This window comes from Schistocerca cancellata, chromosome 5 (genome assembly GCF_023864275.1).
Source record: "Schistocerca cancellata isolate TAMUIC-IGC-003103 chromosome 5, iqSchCanc2.1, whole genome shotgun sequence".
Lineage (NCBI taxonomy): Eukaryota > Metazoa > Arthropoda > Insecta > Orthoptera > Acrididae > Schistocerca > Schistocerca cancellata.
Window position 1 is genome coordinate 190314715 of NC_064630.1, and position 17933 is coordinate 190332647.

Sequence of the window (17933 nt, forward strand, 5' to 3'; positions counted from 1 at the left end):
CCTGTCTGCGACTCAGCATCTTGTGATGGTACGTCACATAAATATTGACATTTTTAGTGGTTGTAAATTGTAGTTTACGTATTTTATGAATATAATTAGTGTAAAAGATATAGTTAATGTTCTAGAAACAACTGATATGCAGTGATAGCATCTTTATTTAATGTCTATGAAAATAAAAAAGGATCGAAAGAGACGCGATTTACGGCCAAGGAGGAAGGACGTATTTTGTGGTAGACACACTGTTTTGTTTCGCTATACAGAAGGCAGCCATTGAGTGGCTACACATATTTTATGTAAGTTATTCATATTTCTGCTTAAATAAACTTGTTATTATTATTAGATAATGAATTTCTTTGTAATAGTTGTCACCTCAAATGCTTGCAGTGGCTAACTATTTTTAATGAGCATTTTTTCAGTATTTTGCACTGCAAGAAGCTCATCTTCCAATACAGCCTCTGGTCAGTCATTATGTGCCGATATATTAATTTATTTATCAAAGTGTTAACAGTAAATGTATATGCGAGAGATTTCATTGTACGAACCTTTTAAAATTGCAACAGATAATTAATTTATGTTAAAGTTCATGTTTTTAAATTATACAGATTCCATGAGTTCAGTAAGTTTTATCTTGGCCGCTCCACGGCAACAATCGAAATTCTCTCAAGCCTTGCTTTGCAATCAATAAATAGAAATTAACGAAATTGCATTCAATTCAGTTAACGGCAACTATATTTTAGTCATCACGTTCAAAATCTAAAGTTGGTACATGAATAACTGAGGTCCTTCAAGAACCCGATTCATATTTACTTATGCACGTAAATAAAAGTGATAAGAAGATACAATATCCCTGAGAGAAAGAATCATGCTGGTAAATTAAAAATAAAAATATATAAAATATATATGTAATAATTTCCTTTGTATGTGACGTAACGAATCACAAACGGGCATCATAATCTCCACTGTATGGTAAGTAGCAACTTTCCTTTTCATAATATAGTTACATTCCATCGTGGATTTTCCATTGTTTGATCTTAAGGAAAATTGTATGGTTTCACTCCATTACTGTGTTAAAGCAATTTTCATTTTTATTGATGTGATGATAAATATTATCTGAGAATAGTTATACCCCATCGTATGTGGGAGTTTAATGTTTTTATTGCATTTGATGAATGGTATACTACAAGTCATACATAGTTATATTTTTCATGCAGACATACAGTTAAAGTCATATAAGAATTATTATGTTCAGCTTCTGTTTCAACCACATTTCAGTTTTTTAAAAAAAGTGTTTTGTCATTGTGCCACACATATTTTTGAGAGGTCATGAATATAACTAAAGAGGTGATGAAAAAGTCATGAAAAGTTCATGAATTTGATTCTCTGAAAATCTGTAGACACCCAGGTATAGCAAAACACACATCACACATTACTGCCAAAATCCAAAACAGTAGTTAAGGGGAGTTGGAATGCCCTATCCTGACAATGTTAAATTTAGTGACTTCGCTTCCCTGTATTTCACTTAAGTCATTGACATGAAACTTTTATAGGACATTAAACTGTATGTTCTGAGTCTACTGAACAACAATAATTGCATTTCAGTCACTGCTTTTGGAAATACAATTTTTTAATTACACAGTTAAAATTTTGTGTACTTTTTTTGTACGTTGTCCTAAATAATTTTAATTATACATTACATTATGTTCTTCTTTTAGTTCAGTAGACTCAGGATATGTATGTTATTACATACTGAAAATTTGAATACTCTACTCAAAGTGGTTTCTGAGATTTAGGGAAAAATGCAACAAAAAATGTACATTTTCAGGAATGGCATCTAAAGTTTCAAAAGACTTTAACTCACTTGATATATGCTTAATTTTTTATTTTTAGTCACTCAGAAGCACCCCGCACTAGACTGTATATCATCCCCTTGATCTTATTCCAAGTTTTTTCTTCTTTCTGGACTCCTTATTTGCCAACTGTGCTGCATACTCTGATATATCAATGCAAACCTTGTCCATCCGCTGGTTTTTCATCAGTTGACAGTCTGTGGAAGAAGGTAGCCCTTACTTCCTGCCTCATTTTCAACAAATCCTCAGTGTTATTTCTATTGGCCATTCCATAATACTGCTGTAGTTCATCAATCATTTTGTCTGTCAACCTGCCTCTTTATGGTTTTACCATCAGAAAGTTTCTTGTCTCTCAAACTTTGTCTCAACTTCCTCAACCTGCTGCCCATCCTCTTCTGGACATGACCAACACATTCCAGTTTTGTGATAATCTTATCACCATAAGACTGAGCAGCTACTACACTGTTATATGCTTTTGAGACTCTATCACCTAAGAACTTAGTGTAACACACTCCCCTTTTGTTCACAGATCAACTGAAAATTTCAATAGCTGCAGAGGCCTCCATACCACCACTTGTTCCTTCATAATTTCTGTCACAGATATGCCCTTCTTCGTTCCCTGATTTGCACTTATAACAATGTTTGGCTAAAATCTGGAAATCAATTGCCTCTACAGTATCCACACTGGTCACCGTAGCAACAGAATTCTTAGAACTGTAGCTGCTCCTCTGCTAAGTGCCATCAAAAGTTACTGGTATGTCAGTCATACCTTCATTTGTTTCAACAAATTCGTTTGCAGCCCCCTTCATTGATTCACATGCAACAGATTCCATAGAAGCTCTAATGAACCCTGCATAGTTATCGATTTTGCAAGGTGGATGTGGCATATTCATCACAGCACGCATTGTTTCTGCTTCAGTGTGTCCTTTGCCAATAGCTCTTAATCCATAAAACCACCTAACATTTACTTCAAAATAATTATTTTTACACTTATCAGAATTCCAAAACGTGTGAGTATATTTACAACTGGCACAATTACTAAGTTTTGTGGCTGGTCCATTTGATACATTACTGTCTTCATGTAAACTAACTGGCCCTCCACATATTTTACAGCACACACATTCACCTAACACCCTTGTTAGGATGTGTAAATCTATCAGAATATAACCTAACCTACCATTTACATAACTTTTGTTTTGGGAAAACTGTGTACCACAAAACCCACGTTTCTTAAAAACATTTCATTTTGGCATCATACTTTACTTTTTGAGAGACTTCACCTATCTATTCATCACTTTTCCTCAGAAAAACGTTAGCACTTCAACATACAACACTTGTTTGTTCTATGAAACAATATGATACTGTTTTCGAGAGTACCACCAATACAAACACGTAATTTTATAACACAGAAATCCACATATTCTATATAAAAAACTAGTACTGATTTTATGAGATCTTGAAGTAATGCACATAGAAATTTATATATTTTCAACTGGTGTAGATTATATTAAAAAAAAAATAAAATAAAATACTTCCCACATCAGTCTATCATTTTACTAGAAAAATTGCAAATTTTATAATGAGATAAAAATCCAAAAATGTGAAAAAAATTTCCTTTCTAACTGCCTTTTAAGTTACCAACAACAGCAACCTAAAAACAAATACTTCGTTTCATGTATCATGAATTGTAATTTTCAAAGCTGTTAAAACATAAAAATATTGTGAAATCAAAAAACAATTAACTGGCTGTAGCTATTGAATTAATTGTAATCCTGGTTTTAGTTGATTGTAATTAAAAATGGAAAAAGAACACCCTAAATAAATGTAAATTATAAACTATAAATTTAGCTTAATTTCAAGTTGTAAGAGTAGAAGAAAGGTATAATTTAAGCCAAATAATGTAACAAAAGACATTAAAGAGAATAATAAAATTGTAAATGCAAGCCTAAGGTCAGATAGAGCGGAAGCTCTCTAGAGGTGGGCAAAACTTATCAGAGATTGGATCAGAACTGGTCACTCAATGAATCCTTTTCATGAATCAGCACTCACTATTCACTCACAAAAATAAGTAAAAGGAAGGTACATTGCATTTTTAATTCAGGTCACTAAACCTGTATTTTTATCTAATTTGGTCTTATTTTCGAAGAACATATAAAGAGGAGTAATCCCTAGTAAAATTACTATTTCACAAACCTAGACCAACAATCATGAAGTTTGCATCATATACAGAAAAGTCTGAAACAGTTATAGTTATAGTTATAGTTATAGTGATATGTGAGGATTTCACTGGTGAAAGATAAAAATTTTGAATAATATATCTGAATTCGGGATACATAGCATATGAACAAGAGATGGCAGGGTAATGGTGCAGATAAAGGCTGGAAAAAAGTTGTTCAAGTGAACTCTGAAGCCTGCACTTTAAAAGCTATGATCTCATCTACTTATGCATCCACTAGTTCTACCAGTGTGTCTGTATTATTACTGTAAAACATACTTGGCCATCATTTTCAACTCATTTCGATGAACTCCGCCATATGTATCAGATTATTGACACCCATGTCTTTCTTCTAATGAACGCGGACACCTGGCTGAAGCCAAGCATGCTCTCCAGTTCCCTAAACACAGACTCCATTGTCCTAAGACACCACGGAAGCAACAGATGAGAAGGTGGGGCAGTGCCTTACAAATGCCTTAATGTATTGCCAACTGTGTTACTCACACCCATTAGTAATGAAGACAAACAAGTCAAACATATGTGGTAAATATCAAATCACTTACGAAAATTTGCCTGATGTGTGTCTTCCACAGACCTCCAAAAGTACGCAGGATAGCCTGTTTCAAAACAGACATTTCAAAATCCGATTTAACTTAGGAGCATACAAATAATGCTTCAAAGTGAAATTCAAGTGTGTAGTTTTATCTTCAAATGTAACAGTATTTCAGCTTGCACCTACCCATAATGCAGACTATAATTTGGCACCATACACATATTTGCTACAAAATCTACAAGCAAAGAAATCTATAGCTGGAATATCAGCTTACAACATAATATTCATGACTTACTTTCTATAATATGCAAGGAATAAACTGTGCCAACATACAGTGACTTTAAATGTATTACAACTCACTCAAAAGTATGTAAATGTTTATTGAATTTCTGAAATTTGAGATATTCTTTTGAACTCAGGAGCAGAAACATGATTCTGGAAGTGCGTTCTGCTTAATGTGCTGTACTGAAGCACTTCTGTCCTGATTGCCCTGGTAGCTGTGTGGTCAATGCAGCAGAATGTGAAGTGATGGGACACCCCCCCCCCCCTCTCCACCCACTTAGAGACTGGGTAAAGTGTTGTGTTTACTTTTATATTATCATAATTAGTATTACTAATGAGATGGCTGAATGGGTACTGCCCACCAACCAATAAATTGGAAAAAAATGGAGCTTGGTTTATTTTCTGTTTTCTTGGAAGAGAAAAGCTTTATGTACTAGTAAAGTATGAAAATCCATTGCGCACACGGTGTATACATTTTTTGCAACTTGGGAAATGTTTTCTTAAGGATGTGGGGTGGGGCACCTCTGCAGCAGCCTAGAATAAAATTTTCATTCCACTCATTACAGCCACCAGAGGCACATTTTTAAATCAGATGAGCTACCATTCTTTTTTTTTTTTTCAAATAATCCATCACTGATTCATTTGAAAGATCTGGCTCTTTGAATCAGTTTAGGAGCAGACTGCCCATCTCTCATAAACTCACTCCACAAAACCTATAGATAGATGTCTGCACGGATAAGAAAAGTGCAATCCGCATCCATACCGCATCCGCAAGGTCCTAATTCGCAACCGCATCTGCAGCAATTAATCCACATCCGCAAGTTCCGCATCCGCATATATTTAAGTTTTGAATGAGTAATTAATAGTAATAGACAGTAGTACTTAGAATTATAGTATATCATGACATAGTTATTGTTAGGGTGCCATTTCTGCGACAACTTAACTGCTTTTGACTTCTTAAATCACAGGAAATGCTCTATACCTACTCTAAAGCAGATCATTCCAAATAGGAAAGCACTGGCGCTCCGGAGCACATGAAGTAGCGGCTCGGATCTCGTGAGATTGGAAACGCTATTTAAAAAAATAAAATTCAATGTAATGGTATTAAATTGTGAAACTACGTATATACACTCCTGGAAATGGAAAAAAGAACACATTGACACCGGTGTGTCGGACCCACCATACTTGCTCCGGACACTGTGAGAGGGCTATACAAGCAATGATCACACGCACGACACAGCGGACACACCAGCAACCGCGGTGTTGGCCGTTGAATGGCGCTAGCTGCGCAGCATTTGTGCACCGCCGCCGTCAGTGTCAGCCAGTTTGCCGTGGCATATGGAGCTCCATCGCAGTCTTTAACACTGGTAGCATGCCGCGACAGCGTGGATGTGAACCGTATGTGCAGTTGACGGACTTTGAGCGAGGGCGTATAGTGGGCATGCGGGAGGCCGGGTGGACGTACCGCCGAATTGCTCAACACGTGGGGCGTGAGGTCTCCACAGTACATCGATGTTGTCGCCAGTGGTCGGCGGAAGGTGCACGTGCCCGTCGACCTGGGGCCGGACCGCAGCGATGCACGGATGCACGCCAAGACCGTAGGATCCTACGCAGTGCCGTAGGGGACCGCACCGCCACTTCCCAGCAAATTAGGGACACTGTTGCTCCGGGGTATCGGCGAGGACCATTCGCAACCGTCTCCATGAAGCTGGACTACGGTCCCGCACACCGTTAGGCCGTCTTCCGCTCACACCCCAACATCGTGCAGCCCGCCTCCAGTGGTGTCGCGACAGGCGTGAATGGAGGGACGAATGGAGACGTGTCGTCTTCAGCGATGAGAGTCGCTTCTGCCTTGGTGCCAATGATGGTCGTATGCGTGTTTGGCGCCGTGCAGGTGAGCGCCACAATCAGGACTGCATACGACCGAGGCACACAGGGCCAACACCCGGCCTCATGGTGTGGGGAGCGATCTCCTACACTGGCCGTACACCACTGGTGATCGTCGAGGGGACACTGAATAGTGCACGGTACATCCAAACCGTCATCGAACCCATCGTTCTACCATTCCTAGACCGGCAAGGGAACTTGCTGTTCCAACAGGACAATGCACGTCCGCATGTATCCCGTGCCACCCAACATGCTCTAGAAGGTGTAAGTCAACTACCCTGGCCAGCAAGATCTCCGGATCTGTCCCCCATTGAGCATGTTTGGGACTGGATGAAGCGTCGTCTCACGCGGTCTGCACGTCCAGCACGAACGCTGGTCCAACTGAGGCGCCAGGTGGAAATGGCATGGCAAGCCGTTCCACAGGACTACATCCAGCATCTCTACGATCGTCTCCATGGGAGAATAGCAGCCTGCATTGCTGCGAAAGGTGGATATACACTGTACTAGTGCCGACATTGTGCATGCTCTGTTGCCTGTGTCTATGTGCCTGTGGTTCTGTCAGTGTGATCATGTGATGTATCTGACGCCAGGAATGTGTCAATAAAGTTTCCCCTTCCTGGGACAATGAATTCACGGTGTTCTTATTTCAATTTCCAGGAGTGTAGAAACAATTATATTTCGCTGATCTTGTGGCAAGGCAGCTGAAAGTGACGATGGTTTTAAACTAGTACATTGCATCATTTATCGGCAGTTTTTTTGTACTCACTGCTTGGATGTGTCAAATTTTGAAGCCATTCATGTCAGCTGATGATTATGTTATAGCTTACACTTCCAGTACTCGTCATTTCCAGGTGAAGATATTTACATTATTAGGCGTACACTGCAAAACGCTGGCACACCTGTGAAAAAGTTAAACTGCCAGCAATAATTGATGTTGTATGGAAGAAATAACTCTTCTTCCGAAGAGTGACAACAAAATCAGTGGATATAGAAATTAGGAGTCCATTTAGCTTTAGCTAAAAATATGATTGAAATCTCAAACATCACCTTTTGGCTGATTTATCGAATTAAGACCTAGCGATAAATGAAATGTCTGTTTCATTCTCAACTACACAAAGTTTTTCACACCTTAAAACATCCTCAACATTGGTCTAAATTACTAAGACAAAATTTGCAGTAGATTTTGCAGTTAATACTTACAATGTTAAAAAATAATTTTTTCAGAGTCTAGTGGAACTGCAAACGATTTCAAAATGTCTATATAAAAACCACTGTCCCATAACTTCAAATGTTAGGCACTGTTCCCTGTTAAGCAATACCGAGTTACAGTTAAAATGTTCAATTTTGTTGCGAATTGCAGCCATTATCTTTACTAATTGACTGGTAAATTAAAAGACACATTATTATTTTGGATGATTTGAATATTTTGTAAGTTTTCAATGTGATCAGAATAATCTTTCACGGGCTATCGCAGTCACAGCTTGTTGGTGGTCGTGAGCCGTAGTTTGAAGCCCCTCTTGTAATTAATTACAAGGCCCGCCATGCCACCGCTCCGGGCGGGCTGTTTCGCTGTTCACAAAGAACGACAATGCTCAGCGGCTGCAAATGTTACTGTAGCGCACGCAAAAATTTAGGTAGGCCCTTACGAGATCATCATTACCTAGTTTAATAATACTGACGTGTTAGCTGTTGAATGTTCTTGTTGCGAAGAGTGAAAACTTAAAATTGAGCTCTTTAATATGAAAATTACAACAAAACAAATTGCTTGTTAAATATTTCCTTCTTTTACCTAATGCTACTTAAATGTTCTTGTTGGGAATAGTAAAAATACTAACAATATGTCGAGGAAATTCTTTACTATAAAAATTACAATAAAAAAACACAGGCTTCAGATTAAATATTTTCATCTTCTGCTTGTTTCTGATTCAAATTCTGTAAAAGAAAGAATCAGATGAAAAAAATTGTAACTAATTCAGATAAGCCCAAACAATACAGTGAAGTAAGAGAAGCTGTACATGCAGGAACATGTCATCAATCGTCTGTGGCTTCAAAAACGTGCGTCGGTCCTGCATTATTTGCCCTGCAGTAGAGAAGCTTCTCTCAGATGGTGCGCTGGACGCTGGAATGCAGTGCACGAAGTATGCAAGTTTGGAAACATGCGGATAGACTTTTCACGTTCATGCCACCAAGCTATCAGGTTGATGCCTTCCGAAAATTGGACTTTATCATTCATATGTCTGAGAATTTCATCTGACACAAAGTCAAGATCTCTCATTGATTCATCTTCTGAGGAATCTTCAAATTCATTAAAAAGTACGTCAGACTTCTGTTTTTTGCAGGAATTCTAGATGTTGTTTACTCCTTATCTTTTAACTGTGGACAATTTCTCACAACATAATTTTTCGCTTCCTTTACAACTTCATCTTTTTCGGCACTGCTAAGAAATTTTAGGTTTTTATATTTTGGATTCAAAAACGTTGCAAGTTTATGGGTTACTGTTATGTCCCATTTGCTGTTTAAAATAGATTTGGCTGTACTCTTTAAATCTATCAGAAATGGGCTGTCGCCATCATTTTTTTCAAGGAAGAAGGAGTTTTAACTTCCACAACACACATAAATAAAGCGTAGGGTTTTGGAGGCTTTGAGATCACAAGAAGCTATTTTAAATGGTATCAGAAAGGTTATTATATCTTCCAACATCCTCTTGTCTATAGAATCAATCAAATTATCTTGATTTTTCTCTGACAAAATTGACAGAACTTCAGACCATTGTGAATTAATAGACTCAAACATATCCAATTTACTGTTCCATCATGTGTCTATATCTCCTTTCAATGACTTCTGAAGGCGATTCTGAAGACCAGATCTTTTAAAGAAAGTTGTGATAGCTCGACAGGAATTTATTAGTCACTGCACGTCACTCTTCTCACCATTCGCATCTCCTCGAGTCATGTGCTCCAACACAGTATTAAGAATGTGTGCCGAGCACGAGAGCCTCTTGTATTGGCGAAGTGCTGCCACAATATTTGGACCTCTATCCATAACGAACACGATGTTATTCACAGCACTGAATAAATTGAATGACCGTAGTATCTTAATTAATTCAAGTTTAATGTTTTCTCCTGTTTTTTTAATCTCTCTCTCAAAATTTCTGGTGCACAACACTCGATCCTCAAGTTTCACTTCATCATAATTAACATAATGTGCAGTCACTCCCATATAGTTTATTTTACGGTATGAATCAGTCCATAAATCGACAGTTAGTGCTCCACCTATATCTCTGAATATATTCTTCACTTCTGCGGAGACAGTTTCACGCAGACAATCAGCCATTTCCTTCAAATTTCTGGATATGGTGGTTGGATGAGGTAGCAGTTCCTTAGCACTCACTGCACCATACTTGGCCCCCACATCAATAAGAAACTGTGCCATCTCGAGAAACCCAGATCCACACGCAACTTCAAACGGTGAAATGTCTTTGCTGACAAGATTGATAAGCTTTTCTGTCACGGCTGTCTTCAAATTTGGCAGAACTTCAGGAACTTTCACGCCTCTCTTGGTATTTAAATAAGTAATTATGCTGCTTTGTCCAGCCTCACACGAATGTTTTAGCAAATTTGAAGTTCCACTTTTGTGTCCAGTGTAGGAATATACTTTTTTACATCCAAAACAAGCCGCTATATCTTTTATCTTTTCGTTACCATCAAATACGTATCCGAATTTTTTCCAAATTGGCGATTTCAATTTGTTTTCCTTCACTAATGTAAAATCATCTTTTTTCACCTTACATGAAATTGTATCCATCAATAAAGTGTTCATTTGAAGAAAGAACTCTCACTGATACTTGCTACGATGCACGTTGTCACTCGGTCACTACAAAGCGCTAACTGAAGGCAGCGGAAAATTACAACGGGCACTTGTCTGGTAGACAGTGGGCAGGTTTGCCACCCAGAGAGCACTTCACAGGCCATGAAAAGACACTGTCGCGGAAACGGATTAGGCGCAGGTCTTTTGGGTACAGCTACGTCGGTCGTAGCCAGGGGCTGAGGACAACAGACATCCGCTCTACCCGGGCCCTGCAAGATTCCAAGAATGTCAACAGACTTGAAGTTTTGAACTAACATTGCAACATACTACTGGGCAGATGCCTTGCTCATTATCCGCACATGACCCACGGATATCCGCGCCAGTCGCGATTTTATCCACCAAGTAACAAATACCGCAGATATCCGCGGATATATCTGCATCCGCTCAGACCTCTACCTATAGAGTACTTCTCTTTGGCCTAGAATCATGAAATTTTGGAAGAAGCAAGGTTTCAAAGTACAAGTAAAGGAAAAAATTTTAAAAAAATTTACTTTGTAATTATATCACACACAAAAAATATTTCTTGTCATTTGTTGTGCAACTTCAAACTTATTACATTATCGAAATTCTTGCATTTCCTGGTAAGGAAATCAGTGATGATAACAGGCAAAAGTGTCAAAATTCTCAATTCTTGGGATAGCTGAACAGTCTGTATACATAATTAAAATTGCACAGAAACCTCAGAGTGCCTGTCCTACTCACACAAGGACAATACTTTTGGTTGGGTAGGCTTGATAGAAACTTCTACAGCAACAGTAGGGGCAATGCCAGACTGTTTATTGGACTCTGCCTTTGGAGTTGTTGGGAACACTACAATGTCATCAAATATGGATTTTTCTAATATTATAGGGGGCCTATGTGTTTTGAAATAACTGCAACTTTGTAAGTGCACTGGCAAACACAGGTATTTGTGCTGACACTAGCAACCTCTGTTTGTGCAGAGGCATCTGCTGCTGAAACTGGTATCCTTTCTTCAATATACTTTCTGCAGTCTCTCTCCAGACAGGATTGTCCCCAGAGCAATTTACACAGTTTGGAGCAGATGAGCACATGTTGTATTCATGTGCACCTTTGCCACATTTGCCATAATTGGCTTTTCCCCTCCATCTCAGCAGGTTGCGCCCAAAGCATTGACGTTTAAAACAGCACATTGAGTTGTGGACATAGGGCTGCTCACTTAAGCGAAGGAAACCTACCTTGATACACTCTGGGAGTTTTCTGCTATTGAAAGTAAGGATAAAGGAGTACAATTTTTACCAGATTCCCATTACCCTGTGCACAATATTTTGCATGTGCATGATAAAGATGAGGCTGCTGCACAGACTTAGCGAACTGGACAATGGCAAATCCAAAGAGTTCAAGGTATACTATAAAAATTACAAAAACACATACAGGAGAGTTATCAAATGGGCTAAAAAAGCTCATAATGATAAAACAATTAGGTGCTCTTCCAACAAATGTAAGACCATCTGGAGTATAGTAAATGAACAGACTGGTAGAAAGTTAAGGATAGAGGATAAAATCACACTAAATATAGAAGGACAAAAGACTGAAAATACACATAAAATTGCCAATAAATTCAACAACTATTTTTCAGAAATTTCCACAAATCTCCTAACCAACTCTTCAAATACTGTTCACTCTCCTCCCACAAATCTCCTGACTAACTCTCCCAAACACTGCACACTCTTGTCTCAAAAATAATACTCCTCTGAACTCCTTTTTCCTATCTCCTACAACACCGTATGAAATTGAAGATATTATTAAAAAAAAAAAAAAAAAAAAAAAAAAAAAAAGAGTCAAAAAGATTTATTCTGCAGGGCATGATCTGATACCCAGCTTCTTACTACATAAGTGTTCAAATTACATCAGTGGACCCCTGTGAAATATCATAAATACCTCATTTCTAGAGGGAACATTTCCAAACCAGCTAAAACTTGCTAAAATTATACCTCTCTACAAGAAGGGAGAGAAAACGGACATGCCAAACTATAGGCCAATTACTATACTATCTACCTTCTCAAAAATATTTGAATACTGTATGTTAACTAGATTAGAGACATGTTTAAATTCCAACAACATAATCACATCTTCCCAATACGGATTTCGGAAAAATAGGTCCACCACACATGCTCTGTATGCATTTCTAGAAAAGTGATCAAGTTTCATTGACTATAAACAATCTGCTGTCGGTATATTTCTTGATCAGTCCAAGGCCTTTGACATGGTCAACCACAAGCTGCTGCTTATGAAACTCCATAAGAATGGGATTAGAGGTGTAGCCCACAATTGGTTCCATAGCTACCTTAGTCAAAGAAAGCAATACATAGAAATATGAAAATCAGAGACATTCAGGCACTGCAGGTCAGATATACTACATACAACAAATGGCATCCCTCAGGGACACATACCAAATGCCAGCTCCTTTCTGTATGCGGACGACACAAATATCCTGATAACCAGTAGAGGTGACACATTGCAAGATGCAGTTAATGAAACTACTTGTCATTTACAATCGTGGTTTGAAGCAAATAGACTACTCATAAATACTCAAAAAACTGTAAGTACGAACTTCCATACTCGACAAAATCCAACCCCCTTCAATGCAGTTATAGTTATCAGTAAAGATGACATTACGAACAGGCAGGACACCAAATTTCTTGGATTTACCATCAGTAACACACTAAATTGGAATCCACACATTGAGGCATTGTCACAAAAGCTTAGTAAAACCTGCTATCTATTATGATCATTAAAAGACACAGTACCATGCCCTGTTTGAGTCTGTCTTGAGCTATGGCCTAATCTTCTGGGGAAAGAGCTCTAATTCTCTCACAATTCTCCATTTACAAAAACAAGTAGTAAGAATAATGAAATGTAAAAAAAGAAGTGAACACTGTAAACCATTATTTCAACAGCCAAAAATCCTGCCACTGCCATGCCTCTATATATTGGAACTAGCTTGTTTTACAGTACAGCACTTGGATGCCCTCGACAGAAATGCAGACCACCACACACGACACCAGAAACAAAACACAGTTACAAATTATAGCCCACAACACAAAATTATATGCGAATGGGGTTAAATGTATGGGCATTAAAATATACAACCACCTCCCAATAGACATAAAAACAAGCAAAAACCCAAAAATAATGAGAATTAAATTAAAGGAATTGCTACTAAATCACTGTTTCTATTCCGTACATGAATTTCTCGAAACAAAATTTTAATTATTTGCAATAAGCTGTTTATTCAGTTGTAGATGTTTCTACTTAGTAAGATAATTTAATTATTGTATCTTATCTATCTTCTGCCTGTATCTCATATATGTATTCTGCTATGTGAACTTTGTACCACAATATTTTAATTACTTGTAATAAGCTGTATATTCACTTGTAGATATTTCTACTTAGTGAGATAATTTAATTACTGTTTGTTACTCATATTCTGTCTGTATCTCTCATATGTATTCTGCTATGTGCAGTATGCACCACCGTCATCTCTCATCACACACCACCTTTTTTATATTTTGTCTATATATCCTATATGTATTCTGCTATGTGAGTTATGCGCCACTACTGTCATCTCTCGTCATATACCATCTTAACATAATTTTTCAAATTGACTTGTCCTATATCATGATGTGCTTTGCTGTACAAATTGTATGATCTACAGGACCAATAATAAAACAAATCAAATCTTCTGGAGCCCATTCATCTTTCAGTTCTTCTTTGATAAGATCTACAAGACCTCTACATGACACAACACCTTTGTTGTAGTTCAATTTGTTGTGTAGCCCCATTTCGATAGCGTATTCCCCCAAGGCATTTAGCTATCCGAAGATTCTGTGCTTGTTGGGAACTACAAGTTTCAACCAACAGTGTCCCATTTACAATCACTTGACAGATTTTAAAATTCCAGCAATGCCATCTAAACCTTTTTTGATGTAAAAAGGTGACACTTTCTCAAAGCTGGCCTCTTTTCATTTAACTATTAAAAACATATTCTTGCTAGTAGCTTAAATTCTGTTACTATATATGAGTACAGTAGAACTCTGAAAAATTGCTGAGTGGAGGACTGGTTACATGAGCTCGCTTGTTTGATTGGGTGTTGTTACCTACCAGCAGATCACCCATTCTGATAGGAGGTCAAGGAGAAAATTTTGAGGATTCCATCTCAGTCCCAGAGCAACTAGGGAAATAGGGTCCACCCAGACAGTGCCCTGTGTGCCTAGGGAAGCCCAATACATCTGAGGTGTGGCTGTTTCCCCAAGTGTTGCCTGCTAACAAGTGTTCCAGTTCGGAAGCCACGTATCTCATTGGTGCACAGCACACCTTGAGATTGAGGGGTGTTTTATAGAGGTTTTCACCATCCTCACAATCCAGCTGGTCAAGCCAAGATCGCCATTTCCTGTGGCACACAATGTTCCACCCGCTGTTGCATAATACAGTTGTCGCTGAAGCATGCCCAGGTCTTATGGTGACTGAAGACTGGTGGCATTTACCAGATCCCAGGCCAGGAAACCTGGGGTTGCCAACACTGTAATCAGAAAACGAATGGTCAGCCCCTGAGGGATTCAGCTTCAGACAGACTTCTTTGTATTTACTGTTGTTACATAACGTATCATAGTATGATTTTAGCAGTATTTTTGGTTTATATAAATATGAAGTGTACCACTTAGTTATGCATCCTTTTTTGTTTTTATTTGCATCTCTTTGGCCTCTCGGTGCTCACATTAGGACAATATTTATTAAATACCAGTAGTATAGTATACAAGAAGTTTTTATATGCTTCACAAGAAGACTGATATCTGTTGGCAATAGAACTGCAGATTATATGTGAGATTTTTTGTGTGCATAGCGTCCAGTAGCCTCACTACCCTGGCTTTACTCTTCACACTTGCAGACCCCAGGAGAATGTACAATTGTCAGATAGCAGTGGCTTAATGACACACAGATGAGTATCATATTTACATGTATTTCAAAGGACATAATGTAGACAGGCATTTTGCCCGGCTGGGTCATCATATACACAATAAAAGTTGTGTGACCTTACAATATCTGGAAAGTGTCTGGTTTTAGAATTTTTGACTAACACATCTAAATTAATATCACCAAAGTTTCTATTCATCTTATATTTAAGTAACAAAAATAACAGATTTTCCATGTACTCATGAAAACTTTGAAGGTTGTACTTCAGATTTTTCTTTAGTAGCTGAATGTTTAATATCTATCACTCTGGCTTTAAGGGACATCATTAATAGTACTGTTACACCACCACCCTTCATCATCTGATTGTGAGATCTAGAGTAACAATTGAGGTTGTGTAGCCAGCTGGGGTTTTTAAGCTAGATTCATCTTCCACAAGCCAGTGTACATTCATGTAAAGTATTTTACATCATACCTTTCTAAGAATATTTCCAGTTCTGTGGGTTTGTATCCAGGTGGATTAAGGTCATGGCCTCATTATGCAGTTCTAGTGAAACCAACTTAGATTTTTCCCACTTGACATAATTTCTGCAAGGATTATCCTGAATACCTTTATTTTCAGTGACATGCATATAACCGTAATCTCTAATTTGCTTTAATTATGACTGCGTGAATGCCTGATCTAAATTGAGTTTATTCGGTCTGGTCTTGGCAGAGCAAGACTTGGACATAAAATCCTGGATACATCAGTCTTAACACATAGCCTGAGGAAGATTTATAATTGAATTTTTGATACCAGTTTAACATTATTGTTTGTGAATTTAACTCTTGGTGATTGTGTACTGTTACACTGAGGATTTTGTTTGCTTTTAGTTGTGTACCCAGACCATTCAGATGCACACCATGAATCACATGCCATCTGTGAGAAAGATTTTTCATTCAGAATGTTGAGGTATTTTCCTGTACAATTCATTTCATTGCACTGATTTCCTTGACACTTGCAGGACCACTGTGGTAGGTCACAGTGATGTCGGATGTCTGGTGGAATAACACTCCTGCTACAGGCTTTTTGTGTTTCATTTTTTTTAGATATCATATGAACCTCTAACCATTGCAGTGTAATTGTATGAAGATAACTTAGTGACATGTGCCAACTTTGTGTATTTACGAAGTTCCACAAACAATACACCTGGCTTGACAAATTCGGTGGCTTCAGACACAGTAAACTGCTTATGCTCCAAGTCCATGGCAGTTGGCAGTAATAATAAATTTGCTTCTGTTTTCCAGGAACACTGAGATTAAAGTCAACAAAACTGGGTTGTATGACCTACAGTAAACTGTAATTTTGGGTATCTTCAGTGATAATCATGATGAAACAGTATCATCAAATGGAAACACTGGAACCTTAGAAATGTTTTCTGATGAGAACTTATGTGCAACATTATCTCCAAAGCACAGGGCAGATGTTCAGTTTAAGCCTCCACGCATCTTGTTTCCACACTCATACATAATGTAAAATATTCTTCACTGAGGAATCCATTTTGTCACTTCGATAATACAACAGGTTATTGCAAAGACACATACCATACCAGACACTTCTTTTTCCAAGTGTATACTGCAGTTTTGGTTTATTATTTTAATTTCCTTACATTTCTTGGGTTATTACATTTATTGACTGTCAATGACTCATTGTACAAATCTTGCTTCAGTAGTTTGGTAGTGTGATATCCCGCATTGACACTGAAAATTTCAGAAGTAGAGCTATTTTCAGTAAGGTTTAGGCATATTTACTTGCTGTCACATTTTCAAAAGAACCAAATTTTTCTGCTTCGGGTCTGTATTCACACAGTTAAGATTATGTACGGTCTGGCATTTAAAGTGTATAGTACCTTTTCTTGCTCTCTTTTGGCAGGAGCATAGTTCCGAGTTCCAGTTTCCCACATTGCGCAAATATAATAATGTGAGCATACATTAAATCAGCCACTTTTTTATTTGTGTCCATCTTACCAATTCCAATAACAATAGACATTATGTATCTTGAAATACACTTAGCATCACAACATATAGCAAATTTTATACATTTTGTTTAACATTACACTACCTGACTGTTTTGAATTTACTTACAGAGTTGACCAATTTGGTACTCACGTGCATCACCACATTTACATTCACCCCAGATCTTATATGAACTGATGACACTAAATATCTACTAAAGGAATCATAAATTCAGATACTTTGAGTTCCACTTAAGGAAATGCAAATGTATATGGAACAAAATTCTCTTCAACACAAAACATACATTTTCAAGTACATTCTGAAACTCCTCCAACATTAATATGATGGGCATTCTGAA